The following is a 15,502-nucleotide window of genomic DNA, read 5'->3' on the forward strand; positions in this document are numbered from 1 at the left end:
GGGATGCACTGGGCTCTGTTTCCCCGATGCACACCAGACTTCCTGTCTTTCAGTCCGATAAAGGAAGCGGTCTCTGCCTGGAATAAGCGGATCACTGCGGCAGCTTAGCAAAATGCCAAACGGCTATCGTTCCGTCACAGCATGGGGAAATTCACGCCTACACCTCTGTCTATTTTATTAGTGGGCTTTCGTGTCAGGCAATTTCTGTTTTAGGGATTAGTGGCCCTTTACAATGGTCACGTGACGTGGCAGCTGGTCACTAGCAAAGTCATAGAGTCACAAGGAGATATATATATATATATATATATATATATATATACACACACACACACACCTGGGCTGGGACCCAGCGACAAGTAGAGGGTCAGAGGTTCTCTGTCTCGGTTTAAAATAAGCAATATGGAATAAGATGAATGACCTCTAAAGCAGTAGCACAGTAAACTACGGTTTGCCCTAAGATGCACACAGACACAGTGATAATAATAATAAAAGCAAAAATAATACATAACGAAAACATGCCAACCAGTATATAACCTTGCAGATAGTCTGTGTGCTGAATGAGTCCAGGGAAAGCTACCTGGCCATGATACGGATCTTATGTAAACACGTTCTACCTACTGACTATTTACTCTCCGATTTACCAGTTCTGATTCTGAACAATTAAATATTTTTTTTTCCCCTCCTCTCTCTCGGGCCGAAGCCTCGGGCAGGACAGGCTTTACACTAGCGTCTCAGTGAGCTAAACATCTCTGAATGGGTAAACACTTCCGCTGTGGGCTTGGGGGGGGGGATTCTCGTTTCTTCTCTCCCCCCTCCTTAACTATTCTACATTTCTCTTTTCAAGCAGGTTTGTTTCATTAAGCCTGGCTTCACATTAGCATTACTCACCAGGGCCCCTGGGGTCACGATACAGCAGTACTCATCCTGGCGGATAGTCAGTGAGGACCTCTGCAACGGAAGCTCAATTACCTGCGAAGGAGCAGAGAATGGGATTAGCAGGGGTGCAAGAAGCATCCTCTGTACATCAGTGAGCGGGATAGTATACGGCAGGGAAAAATGGGTTTTGCTTTTGGATATTTGAGGGAAGATTTTCTATTTTTTTTGAAGCACACACGTGGACGGATGGTCACCGTTACCTGTGGCACATGCTGTGTGTTACCATGTGGAGGTAAAGCAAGGGGGGAAAACAAGCGGCCAAAAAGTAGTATAGACGTTAATACAGTTAGAGAACACTTTGTAAACACACACACACACACGGGTATTTTGACCACTCTATATATTAAATGCCAGTATAGTATATATTAATTTCTCCTCCTTTCCGTTTGATAAATAGCTAAATGTACCAGTTTCTGTGCAATGCTCTGAGCGAGCCAAGTGGCGCAACCCCGTAGGCCAGGGAACTTTTTTACCTTTTACCCCAAAATATATTTAGATACGCCGACATTACCCCCTTGATTTGAAAGGAAGGAAATCATATAGTAGTGCCCCCATAGTTATGCCCCTGTAGTAGTGCCCTCATAGTTATGCCCCTGTAGTAGTGCCCCCATATAATGCCCCTGTAGTAGTGCCCCTGTAGTGCCGCTCGTACAAAAAAAAAACCACTTACCTTAATCCCTGCTCCTGCATCCGCCGCCGTCCTGTCCGCCCGGCTGCTTCTCTGAACTATGGGAGACGCATCATGACGTCTCTCCCATAGTGCGCATGGAGGGAGGCGGAAGCTGGAGTTCAGAAGAGAACTCCAGGCTCCGGCTAACGCGGCGCTGCAGGGAAGGAGCCGGGCGCCCGCTGGTAATAACATCTCAGCGGGCGTCCGGCTTAGAGCCTCCCTGCAGCACATGATTCATATGCATGCCTGGCTGTCCGTCCATTATCCCCAGGTATTACATTTTTACCCCATGTGGGGTAATTTACCCCTGTTCCCTGACCACTGCCGTAGGCAAAGGGGACAGGCTGGCAACCCCGTAGGCAAAGGAGAGAGAAACCGCAACACTGAAGCAAAGAAAAAAACGTAACTCCGTAGGCAAGGGGAGAAAACCGCAACACTGTAGCAAGTACATAATAAGCAAAAGCAAAAAAACTAGACGTGTCTAATCTACTACACTAAATAGGGATTTCCAGTTTATTATTATTTACATTCAATAATATTTAACTGCTACTATGAATAATGCTCAATATATGTACCAGACGTTCTTCCAGCCTGCTGTCAATGACCTTTATATACAGATGAAAGGGAGCATTCATCATGACTAGTGCTGTAAACAGAAAAGATGGCTCCGCCCACAGAAAAGAAAAAGGCGACAAAAACCCGTAACAAAAAATTACATTTTGTAAGACCCTCCATCAGACGGGTTATTTATTTGATGTATTAAAAATACAGCAGATCTGTGTGGAGATTGCAGGACCTCCGTCAAGCTCGAGTGCCCCCGCGACATCTAAATATCAGGAGGGAGAATTTGAAACCTGACGAGATATATAATTAATGGTGGAAGACTTGTTAATGAAGATGCACTTTGCTAACACAGCCACAATTCAAGAAAACACAGTGTCTGCAAAGCGAGGAGATGGTACAAACACAGGAGTCCCAGCTTCTAGGATGACAAATCAATCTTATCTCACACATTACTATGAAATTAAATGTTCGGGGAATTAGCACTTTCACCACAATGACTACGGCAAACACGCTCGGAGCCAATCCCTTCCTCAAGGTTTCATTCATGAACTTCTCCAGTTATGTCCATAATTAAGTCCTAGTATGAACTAGATTACATATATGGGGACACATCTAATACTGCATTTCCTATGCACTTTGAATGCAGTTAATACGAAGGGTGCAATTCAATTATTTTTCGCAAGCAACTGAGCTCCCCACAAATCTATTCAATTGTTGCTCCTGCTGGGCGCAATCAGCTACCGGTGCCTGGCGAGCTGAAATGTGAAGTGACCTGTTTGGGTGCCCAAACGGCAATTTTCACGATCCCGCCCAGCACTATGGTCGGGTTTAGCTGTATGAACGCGATCGGCGTGATAATTGGCATCAATTGAATAGCGTGGCGCGATCTCCCGGCACTTCAGTCGGGAGGTCTGGCGCACTAAAACAAATGAATTCCGCCCTAAGAATGCATTGTCCCAAGTGGGACTATACACGTACTGTTAATCTTTTTGCATCTGCCATGTTTTTATGCATTGGAACGTTACAGATGATGCCAGTAGCCGTTTGTAGTACAAAAAAATGACAAAACATGTCAGTGAGCAGGAAAATGATAGCAACAACTGCAGATCCCATATATGAAGAATTATATTTTCTGCAATTAAACATATGTCCCATTATTCTGATAATGTTGGGCTTTTAATTTGTTTTATAAACAAACAAAGTATAGGTAAAATAAAGCCACAAATTCATAAACTCTGTAAGAAAGTAGCGGTAAGCAACAGTACAAAGGTCATTACATGAGCCACCTTGTTTATAAAGTGGGGCTTTACATTTCGGACAATCTTTTGCTAAGGGAGCATTGCTGATCCAAGACCCCCCCCAGAATCCATCACATCAGGACATGAGAACAGGTGTACTACATCCAACACAACAAGCCAGGATTGTCTGATCAGCCAGATGAAACCAGCCACCACTAAAACGCATCCTGTCCTCATAAATGTACTTGTAACAGCCACAAGCCAAATGCAACGTAGCCGATGTGGGGGGATATTAAAGAGTATGCACCAATGTGGTCTCAATTCCAGCCACCCACTTTCTGGTGTAAAAGTCAGAGGACGGACATTCTAAACCAGAGCCGGATCATCGATTATACAACAAGGCTGCTGCTAGGGATCCACAAAGTTGTGACATTTTCTGTCAGTTTTGTGTGTGTGTGTGTATATGTAATATATAAACAATATGGAACCCTTGTGGTGCCATATAAATAAAAGCTAGACATTTTATTTTATTAACAAATGGGAAATGTGGTCCCCAAATCGGTATCCTTGTCTAGGGCCTCAAGGGGTTCTAATCATACTCTGTTCCAGCCTGACCAGTCTAGGGTGCACTTGCAAACGGTGCTGTCCAGGTGAAGACAGGCCCATGTTCCATGTGTAATCACAGACACAGCTCAGTTACATCTTTGCACAATGGAGGTCACTTGATGTGTAAGTTACAAGGGGTGCAATTCAGTCATTTGATGAATAGACTGTTTGGAACCGATACATATAGTGCATCCGGGAAGTATTCACATCGCTTCACTTTTTCCATTTTTTGTTATGCTGCAGCCTTATTCCAAAATGGAATAAATTCATTTTTGTCCTCAACATTCTACACATGGCAATGGCAATGTGTAAAAAAAAAAAAAAGAGAGATATTTTTGCAAATTTAATTAAAAAACAACTACTAAGAAATCACATGTACATAAGTTTTCACAGCCTTTGCCATGAATCTCAAAATTGAGCTCAGGTGCATCCTGTTTCCACTGATCATCCTTGAGATGTTCCTACAGCTTAAGGCCCCCATACATCAGAGATGGATTGCAGCAATCGTGCAAAATGCAATCGATTGTGTATAAAAATCTGCAATGTATGGGCTTCACAGAACGCAGCTTGCAACCAAAAAGTGATTGGAATTGTTTAATCAGATTGTCCAACATGTTGGATTTCACAGATCGATTGGGGCTTTAGATAGCTAGTGTATGGACATGATCAGCAGATTTGCAGACCGTTTCTAGCAAAATAATGGGCCTTTCAAGATTGCCAGATCTGTGTTTGCTGCAATCGATCTGCAAATCACTGAAAAAGATCTGTAGTGTATGGGCGCAGCTTGCTCGATTGGGAAATCCTAAGATCGGGCAATAAATCTTCAAATTATTCAATCGTGGTTTTCAGATTGCTGATGTATGAGGGCTTTAATTGGAGTCTACCTGTGGTAAATTCAGTTGTTTGGACATGATTTTGAAAGGCATACACCTGTCTATATAAGGTCCCACACTTGACAGTGCATGTCAGAGCACAAACCAAGTGTGAAGTCCAAGGAATTGTCTGTAGACCTCCGAGACAGGATTGTCTCTAGGCACAAATCTGGGGAAGGGTACAGAAAAATATCTGCTGCTTTGAAGGTCTAAATGAGCACAGTGGCCTCCATCATTCGTAAATGGAAGAAGTTCGGAACTACCAGGACTCTTTATAGAGTTGGCCGGCCACCTTAACTAAGTGATCGTGGGTGAAGGTCCCTAGCCAGGGAGGTGACCAAGAACCTAATGGTCACTCTGTCAGAGCTAAAGCATTCCTCTGTGGAGAGAGGAGAACCTTCCAGAAGGACAACCATCTCTGCAGCAATCCACCAATCAGGCCTGCATGGTAGAGTGGCCAGACGGAAGCCACTCCTTAGTAAAAAGCACATGGCAGCCCGCCTGGAGTTTGCCAAAATGCACCTGAAGGACTCTCAGACCATGAGAAACAAAATTCTCTGGTCTGATGAGACAAAGATTGAACCCTTTGGCATCAATGCCAGGCGTTATGTTTGGAGGAAACCAGGCACCGCTCATCACCAGACCAATACCATCCCTACAGTGAAGCATGGTGGTGGCAGCATCATGTTGTGGGGATGCTTTTCAGTGGCAGGAACTGGGAGACTAGTCAGGATAGAGGGAAAGATGAATGCAGCAATGTACAGAGACATCCTGGATGAAAACCTGCTGCAGAGCGCTCGACCTCAGACTGGGGCGACTGTTCATCTTTCAGCAGGACAACGACCCTATCAAAGGAGTGGCTTCAGGACAACTCTGTGAATGTCCTTGAGTGGGCCAGCCAGAACCCAGACTTGAATCCAATTGAACATCTCTGGAGTCTAGATCTGCCAATGGCTGTGCACCGACGCTTCCCATCCAACCTGATGGAGTTGAGAGGTGCTGCAAAGAGGAATGGGCTAAACCGCCCAAAGATAGGTGTGCCAAGCTTGTGGCATCATATTCAAAAAGACACGAGGCTGTAATTGCTGCCAAAGGTGCATCAACAAAGTATTGAGCAAAGGCTGTTAATACTTATGTACATGTGATTTCTTAAGGTTTTTGTTTTTTTTTCATTAAATTTGAAAAAAAAAAAAAAATATTTTTTACACGTTGCCATTATGGGGTATTGTGTGTAGAATATTGTGGACAAAAATTTATTTATTCCATTTTGGAATTAGGCTGTAACAGAACAAAATGTGGAAAAAGTGAAGCGCTGTGAATACTTTCCGGATGCACTGTACAAGCACTGTAAAATTATAAAAGTGTATCTACCCTACAGCTCATACACACACACACACACACACACACACACACACACACACACACACACACACACACACACACACACACACACACACACATCCCATCCAGAACCATCACTGTAACAAGCATAAGGTCTATTCCCTATTCAGTGTGTACAGACAGCACATTTACCATAGGAATCAGTCATCTCTATTGTGACATCACTCAAGCTGCAATTGACCCAGACATGGAGGAGGGGGAACTAGGATAATAAACCACTGTCACCTAGAGGGAATACCAATCACTTGTCACAAGCATGCAAACCAACATGTGCAGAGGAGGACTAAGCAGCCACAACAATGCTTAAGACACAACGCCGGCATTACTTCAAAAATGTGGCACATTATAGGTATTTCTTTGGTTCCTTGACGAGTGTGTAATATTAGCTGTATTTGTGCTTTGCATTATGTGCAATAGACGATTACGGCTTTAGGTCGACACAAAAGCAGATAGCGTCTACACAAACATCCGGAGGCACCTCCATATAAATTACGAGACCATTCAAATTTTCTTAGCAGAAACTCCAAAACTCCAGTTGTACATTTAAAAGGAGAACAGGCATGGAACCAACTGAAAGGCATTGGAGGCAGTGATCAAACTGGAATTAATTTCAAAATGCTCAAATCATGCCAGTACTGCAAGTTAATGTACCCTAAAAAGTCATAAAAAAAAAATAAAAAAAATCGACTGACACAAAACTATAGTAAAAGGCAAAAAGTTCCAAAGTTAGCAGCCAAATCCTAGATACCCCGAGTTACCACATGGCACAGCTATCAGAGCTAATTTAAATAACATTCCTTGACTTACTGTCAGCTCACCGGCCCATTTTTATTTATGTACAATCAATAGAATAGATTTTCAGAATTGCTTATCACACAGGCAAAAGGTCATTTACACACGGTACAACCACTGGAAAACGCAAAGGAAAAACACACAACACTTCTTTAGGAAAGCGTCCAAGAGTCCCCAAGCAAATGCTGCATCTATTTACTACCAATAATTGTGCTCAGCATGGTCTAGGCACTGCTGTCTAATGAATTATAATGAGGCTCAGCCTTATTAGTCCAACGTGCATACAGATGTCATCAGCACGAGATACGCCTTTCTTTCTACTGATAGAGAGAATAGGCCTAACGCGCAGAAGAATGCAATATGTCCGGATCTGCCGCTGCATTGCTCGCATGCCAATACCGTTGAAGCGCGCTCGTCCCGATCCGTACACTTATCCTCCTAGGCCAACCATCACCAGTACACACTTTGCACCAGCCCTAAACTAGGTGCAACACATGTCTGAACCCAGAGACGCTTCTGTGGCTGCATACAACTTAATATAAAAGTTTGGGATTTTCCTCAGTCTTCCATCCACAGTGTAACAATGAGTTACAACTAACAGGTTATCCAGCCTTATGAGGCCCTTACCAAACACAGGCGGAGTGAGGCCACATGTGACCACCGCGGACCATCAGTAACTCAAGAACTAGGTTGCGTTCATGTACTAGATACAAAAAGGACAACTGTTTATCTACATACATTACTGATAGCAACAAGGTGTCACAATGGCCAATCCTTATGTAACCTCCCTGATCGGCAGTCATCACAAAGTGAGTGGGCACTGACACAGGAACGTCTGTTTTGGGCCACATACATATTGCAACGCGTGTATGCTGCTGGTTTGCTTCTATAAATAAGACTACGTTATAATGGAGAATTAGGCTGGGTACACACAAAGATTTTCTGTCCAACCATCCAACTAGTGGATTGGTTGGAATGAAAATCTGGTAAGGTATGAAAGCAAATGACGATCAGCAATTTGCTCCCAAACGCCGGAAAACGGACAAAAACTGTTGTTTGAACAAATTGTTTAGATCAAACATTTAACAAACTTGTCTGACGCCATTTTCATCTGTTTTCTGGCATTTAGGAGCAAATTGCTGATCATCAGTTAAGGGGCCTATCCATTACCCGACTTTGTGAACAATCCGACCAAAACCAGGAGGTTTTGTTCGCATTGTTCATAAAGTCGGGTAATGGATAGCCGGCAAGGATGAGCGATGCGCGTGTACGCTGGGTCCTTGCCGACCCTGACTATCTCTCCAACATGCCGGTCAACCTGACGAAAGTCGTCAGGTTCGGCATGTTAGGAGATAGGAAGCCGGACGTGCGGCAGCACTCAAAAGACGTTCAGTGAAGGTCTTTCAGTGCCGCTCAGCACCCGGCGACTTGAAGGTCTGAACGCTAGACGTGCAGACCTTCCAGTCTATAAATGGATAGGCCCCATTACTCCCATATGTTACCAGATTTTCATTCCAACCAATCAAGTAGTTGGATGGTTGGACAGAAAATCTTTGCGCGTGTACCCAGCCTTAGTCCAAAGAGTCTGAAAATCACCCTACTGTTTCCCAAAACCATACATTATATTTCTTTTATGGAATTTGGACATTACAAGGGGTGAAAGGTAACACCCCTTGCTATTTTCCCATAGTTAATGGAATTTCATAACTATATTACTATAAAAGTATTCTACTACTTCTCGCTAAGATATAAAAATGTGCGCATGTTATTAGAGAATATGCTATTTAGTGTTAGTTTGGGAGACTGGGAACTTAAAAGACCTGGAAGTTGTATATACCTTTAAAAATGGAAAATACCGCACTGGATAAATAAATGAATCTAAATGGTTGAGATCTGGTAGAAAAGCAGCAATTTGTCCAACCCTATGTAACAAGCTTCCCCTTGCACCAATAGTTCCTATACTCAGTCCTTAAGGGACCATAACAGTCCAGACAGATACTTACTACACTACTGCTAAATCTGCGCCTCTGTAGAGAATGCGGGTATGTGATAAGGAACACGCTGTGCAACTCAGAGGTCCTTTAACATTATTTTGCAGCCTTTATAAAAGAGTAACACACGTCCCCTTACCAGCACATACTTAGGGCTCGTACAAATGGACGGCAACAAAAACTGCTCTTCTGTTGAAAGAATAACCTCAAACCTTCCCCATATGCGCTTAGCAAGTACTCCCATAAAACGCCATTATCACGTAACAAGTGCCAACCTTGGCAGCCTTGCAATATTTTCTGGAATAATCAGCATTAAACCAAGCTCATACTTTAATAATAATTTTCTCTATATAGCACTTTTCTCCCAATGGTCTCAAAGCCCTTTACAGAAATCATTTACGTAATACAGAGGTTTAGCTTTGTAGAAAATACAGAAACCTCCAGCATAATACAGAGGTGAGGCAACCATTTTGGGGCACCCGTTCCAAGGATTAATCTTCCTACCCACAAGGTTACCAGATGAGGCAACCATCTTGGGCGCACTACATAGGGTACAATGGGCGGAATAGGTAATGTCTGGAACAGATGACTCGTAAATGGGGTAGCTACAGAATACTAAAGTGAGATACAGGATGCTTAAAGAGCCATCAGATTCACGCACTGTTCATCCTACCCACAAGAGTACCAGACGAGGCAGCCATCTTGGGTGCACTACGTAGGTTACAATGGGCGAGATTAGCAATACAAGAAGACATAAGTGACCAACAGGATACACACTGCATAAATAGATCAACGTGTCGCTCATCCTTTCCAGCCGTCTTGGGTGCACTACAGGAGGTTACAGTGGGGAGGATGAGAAATTTGTAAAAGTGTAATACACAACATGGGAAAACACAGACAATATAAAAGGGGTGGAGCATTGGGGAGGGGGGGGGGGGGAGAACGACGGGACACATGGGGCCCAATTCAATTGTTTTTGCGGCCCGGATCTCCCGTCTAAAGTGACGGGAGATTGCGGGCCGCTATTCAATTGTTCCAGCTTTTTGCGCTGATCGCGCCCAAAGTGGTAGGGTTTAGCCGCGTAAATCGGCTAACCCCGACCAAAGTGCTGGGCGCGATCTCGAAAAAGTGCCGTTTGGACACCCAAACAGGTCACTTTTCACCGATTTCAGCTCGCACCCCTCTGGGGCTGCAAGCTGAAATGGAGCACTGGCAGCTGATCGCGCCCGACAGGCGCGATGGGGGCTGGAAACAATTGAATTCCGCCCATGGAAATCACCCAGAAAAAGGAGCATGATGAGATAGCATGGACAGAAATGAAAGGAAGTCAGCGTATTGCCGGTAGAAGTACATGGTAACAACAAATTGATTACAAAGATAACATACAGCAAAATGAAGTGAGGACTGCAATAGTAGTGACACTATGCAACGTTATGTAATAATGGGCAGGACGTAAGTTGAAGATGTAATGTAATTCTGCTCATGTGCACGAGGCCTTATACTAGTATTTGCTGAAAGACAGCGAGGCGAGCGCACAAGCCACGATATAAATCTGTCACCGAGGGAACCGTACACCTACATATTATGTAAGTACATGTCCTCCCCCAGCACTAAAGCTCATCTCACAGCCAGTAACTGCTCTGATCCCTATACCCAGTGCTGGGGAGCAGGGCCCTGCAACTCCCCTGCTATATACACGGCGATTACTGGCGGAGGACGGGTAGACGTTTTACCGACAGACAAGTCTGAACCACAAACCCACAGTAAGCCACTTCTCCGCCATTCCCAAGACTGGAAACACTCTGTGCTGATCATCACCGACCACCAGCCAGACAAACCCATCTCACAATGCTCAATGACTCTGCTCCAACATTATGTAATCCCAGGCAACGTCCCTCTGCATGCTGTAATCCGGCAAAGGGAGTCCGGCTTCACCACAATAAATCTATTCACACCCAGATCATCGCCCAACAAAACGCCGACAAGTGTCATTACTGGGCCGACAAGCCCAAAAGGTGCTGAATTCACTTATCACATATATTATACTTTATCATGAACACACTATCAGCAAGAAAACCTATAAGACGTTCAATGGCATGCATCCATTACAGATTTAACATCTTGACCAAAGATACTTAAAAAGTAACATGAATAAAATATGGACATTTGGTGCCGGATTCAATTAGCTACGGCTTGGCAAAAACTTTTCGCACATAAGCGCGTATATCGTGCAATCCCACGTGTGAAAACTCCGTAGACAAAAAAACGACCGTTTACACCATCTCAGAGCAGGTGAAAAAGTTGTGCAAAATCCCTATTTTTTTTTTTTTTTTAAATGTGAGGACTTGGTTCAGAACCCCTTGGCTACTACTAAAGATAAATTAGGCAAAACATATATTGTTTAATTACTTTAATTTGACCAATAATGACATGTCAATTTTGGGGTGAAAAAAAATTTAAGTGTTGGAAAATGGGTTTAAAGTAGTGGGTCAGGTATTTTGAGGGGCTGTATGGATGCAGGTAGCTGCTCCAGGTGTATTTTACATTTTTATTTTTTATAGAGCACTTTTTGAACTCAAAAATATACTAGCGCTCATTTTAATGTACTCCCAACTTGACTGCAGCATTATTTTGTAGCAAAAAAAAAAAAAGTTTTTTCCACACTTATGCAAATATACATAAAACAGCCATTTGACACAATTTAAGAACCCCATATAATTTTATTAGGGCCACTGACACACTGTAAAATGATTTCCTATGTCAGTTACCTATTTTAAAGGGGTACAGACAGACTTCCCCAAATTCACCTGTTCATTTTGCTGGTTACTTCATGAACAGTTTTTGTGCAAGCGCTGTTTTTGCATACGGACAGTGCGATAAACGGGAGCACACAAAGAGGCAAAAACACCGCACCAAAACACGCAAATTGTGTGAGATTTCTCCAAAGCTAGGTTTTCGCTTTTGATTTAATGTTACTCTAAAGGGGGGAATTCAAACGGTACAAGTCATCTACAAAGCAATGTTGGATCAGACTGTCAGCAGATAGGACAATGAGAGAAAACAATCCTTGCACAGAGCAGCCCACCTAGAGACTCAGGACCAGGTTTAGGTGCCGGAAGGTGAGAAACTGAATATTACACTCTTACAACAGCTCTATCATCTATTCTACAAGCTGCCACGTGGGGTTTATACAATTCCATGAAAATGTTGCAGATTTTAAATAATGAGATGCAAAACAGGAAAGGAAAAAATTTAAATGCCCGACACCGTGTACACTGCTGGCGACAGTATACTGTAGGGTAACTGTGGCCTGGGAGAGGGGGGCGTTATCAGGGTTATATAGCAGCACCTAGGAAGAAAGGCATTAATGACTGAGGGGTGGCCAGTCTGCCTCCCAGCTCAACCTACAAAATAACATTCTGGAGTAACCCTTTACAAAACCATGTATTGGAGTCTATTTTTTTTTTTTGTTAAAGAAATTGTGGAGGGTGTCAATTCCATGCTCAGTAATGAGACTGCCACCCGGCATCACGATCGTAGTGATGCTGGGCGCCGCGAGTGGACAGCCGCGGGAGGGGAGGGTTAGGTTTAGAGCTCCCGGGGGGGACTTAGGGTTAGGCACCCCCCCAGGAGGGTTAGGCTAGGGGGAGGGAGGGTTAGGCACCCCTGGGAGGGACTTAGGATTAGGCAGCGGGGAAGGGGGTGGTTAGGGTTAGGCACCCCTAAGGAGGGTTAGGGGGGTTAGGTTAGTCTATACTTGCCTATCCACGATCAGGATTTCCAGCGCTGTCGGGCTTCCGCTGCTTCGAACTCTGCTCCTGTGGGGCTGCCGCTGACGGGAATCGAACCGCCGGCCATGCAGCCGGCGGTATTTCATACCCATTCCTGCCAGGCTGCCCCCAAGCACTGCTATCAGTGTGAATGGATGCTGGGCGCATTCCATGCACCGGCGGTGACCGCTACACCGCAGTTTTCCCCACCCGTGGGACACTGCGACCCACGGGTGAGGACGGCACCCGCAGGCTGTTTCAGCGGAGCAGGGTCCTTATTGCCCTTTAGAAATAGGGCAGGGCGTGGTGTCACGCTAAAACAGCCTAGCTCGAACACTAGTTCGGGCGCCAAAAACCAGGACTCTGCATATTTCTGCTCACTGCCTCAGGAGGACGAGAGCAGACAAGTCCCTCTGTGGCATTCGCGCCGAACAAAGCAAACGATTGAATTGCTCTGACCATTCGTCACAGCCGCAGGTGAAAACAATTGAATTGCCCCCAGTGAGGCTTGAAAGAGCCTGTGCAGATAGGAGATTAGCCGAGCGATTTCCCGAAGCTTAGAAATATGGCTGCGTATGGGTGGAAAACCACTTTGTGCAGATCTTGCCTGGGCTCCTGACGTCACTGAAGCATTTTATCTTTAAAAGAAAAAGAAGTTTAATCCGGTTTTTTTTCATGCTTTTTGTTGCTTAAACCAAAACACCGGAATAAGTTATTATAATGAAACCTAAAACTAGCTATGAAATCCAGCACATCACAGTGTATTAGACAGGCAAAATCACAAATAGTCGTCAATCTAAAAGGAAAAAAATAAAAATAAAAAACATGAAAAATCTAAACTATACAGTGAGCCACTGAGTTCAGCAACCCTTGTACAATTGGTTGCATTAGTCTGGCCCGTTAGAGAACCCAGATCCTTAGGTGGCACCAGTTGCTAAATCCTCTACAGCTGTCGACGAGTTAACTGGCAGCAAAGTGTTGGCCTGAAGCTGGACTGTTCATCACGCTACTAAGCCGTGCTTAGGCCACCTAGGTCTCTCCTGCTACCATTGAACCATAAGGGAAAGCACAACCCAGCCAGCCAAGTCAACGTGCCGTCACCCTAACCCATTTCCACGATAATCTGGAGGCACAGTGACAACCAATTGGCTGATATCTCAGAATTTAATCAGTATAAAGCCCTCACACTAAGTCCCCGAGTACAACATGCTGTACTGAACACGGAGAGAAACTCATTTACCAGAACCTTACAACAGGACAGGTTTTCAAAATTTCCTTAAAGAGCAAGTAAAGCCACTAATTCACATGAACAGCCGTGAGAGTCGGTGTATGATGAACATAATACATGAAATGACAGCCAATGTTTATAGTAAATCTAGTCAGCGTGCTCTCGCTCGTATGCACCAATGTTCTGTATTTCGCTAGCTGAACAGGCGTAGTCTGAGTAACCGCCGGGAGATCTTCCAGACACAGGCGATCGCTTTCTAGGCCTGACATCAGCGGTGCACGCTATTGCAGCCTCGTCTTTGCGCCAATGCCGTGGGGCGATGGCATTCCTACTGTGACACTATTCAGACGATTTGCATATTAAGGCGCACAATCGAGGTGCAATTTTTCCGTCTGGGCCGTTGGGGTCAGACGCAGTCGCTGATCGCAACACCTCCGCGCCTGACTAGCCACCCCCGCTACCGCCCGGAAACAGCCACTGAAATTGCCTCTCTGTGTGCAATTTCTGTGTGCGTTATAGAGCGGTAGCCATCGCGAGAAATCAACCGCTTGCGTGCGGCATGGACTCTGCGTGCGACTTTGTATCAGGCCCCCTATGTCAGATCCCATTCGCTGTTTGCGGTGGTGGAGGGAATACGTTACTATTTAACAGAGTTGCAGTGGACAGTCAGGAATGTGTTTTACCACCATAGTTTTGGGTTTAGTGTTGTCTAATTCACTAGACCAGCAGTAACGATCCCACATCAGGAAGTAAAACATGGTCCATACTGAGTGCCAGCAGCCAGCACCTTCTCTCCAGATTGGCAGCTCCTAACAGCACAGGAGAAACTCTACGCAAACATGGTTATTAATCTGCTTTTTTTCCCTGTGTATAATGGTGTACTCTTATACACAACGCATGGCCTCTGTGCATGGCAGCTCCCACTAACACTCTGGTGCATTCGTAGGAGTTAATTTACACCAATTTTGACACAAGCCCTACAAATAATAGAAGCCCTGGCTGCAACATGATATACAGTTCTCACGGTCTCCTAGCACTACCATCCACACAAATAGAATAATAAATGCACCACAAAAGCAGAGAGGAAAGTGTGAGCGGAACTTGTATCAGCTTTTCAAGCAGGTTTTGGTGTGAGAGAGCACTTGCGATAACCACAGAACCCAATCTAGGTCAATGCGCTCCTTACCTGAATGAGACAGGAGATCACTGCACCACACAACTTGGAGGCCACATCAAAAATAGGTTGTGGACACATCAGTCACACGGGTGCTTTACGACTGGTTACCCAATGTATTATGGTAAACCCCAAAGACACCGCATCACACATTTGGCGTGCGGCGGTAATGAGTGTCTGCACACGCGCCCTAGGGTGGACAATAGAAGACACTATTAAACCCAAATCATTCACTTCCTAGAAACACAAGCAAATGGAAG

General features: G+C 44.6%; 1 protein-coding gene across 6 annotated transcripts in view; it reads right to left on the reverse strand.

Moving 5' to 3' along the window:
- The window catches only part of BCL9 (BCL9 transcription coactivator), a 333,635-nt gene that overhangs the window by 45,291 nt on the left and 272,842 nt on the right, over positions 1-15,502 (reverse strand). For 5 of the 6 annotated variants that reach the window (XM_088472558.1, XM_088472559.1, XM_088472557.1 and 2 more), the window contains one exon: positions 889-969. The gene's annotated coding sequence lies outside the window, so the exon portion shown is untranslated. Of the gene's footprint in view, positions 1-888; positions 970-15,254; positions 15,323-15,502 lie in introns of those variants that run through there. The other variant, XM_088472561.1, reaches the window with a different exon arrangement.

Source organism: Taudactylus pleione, unplaced genomic scaffold (assembly GCF_031769625.1).
Source record: "Taudactylus pleione unplaced genomic scaffold, aTauple2 ptg000126l, whole genome shotgun sequence".
Classification (NCBI taxonomy): Eukaryota; Metazoa; Chordata; class Amphibia; order Anura; family Myobatrachidae; genus Taudactylus; species Taudactylus pleione.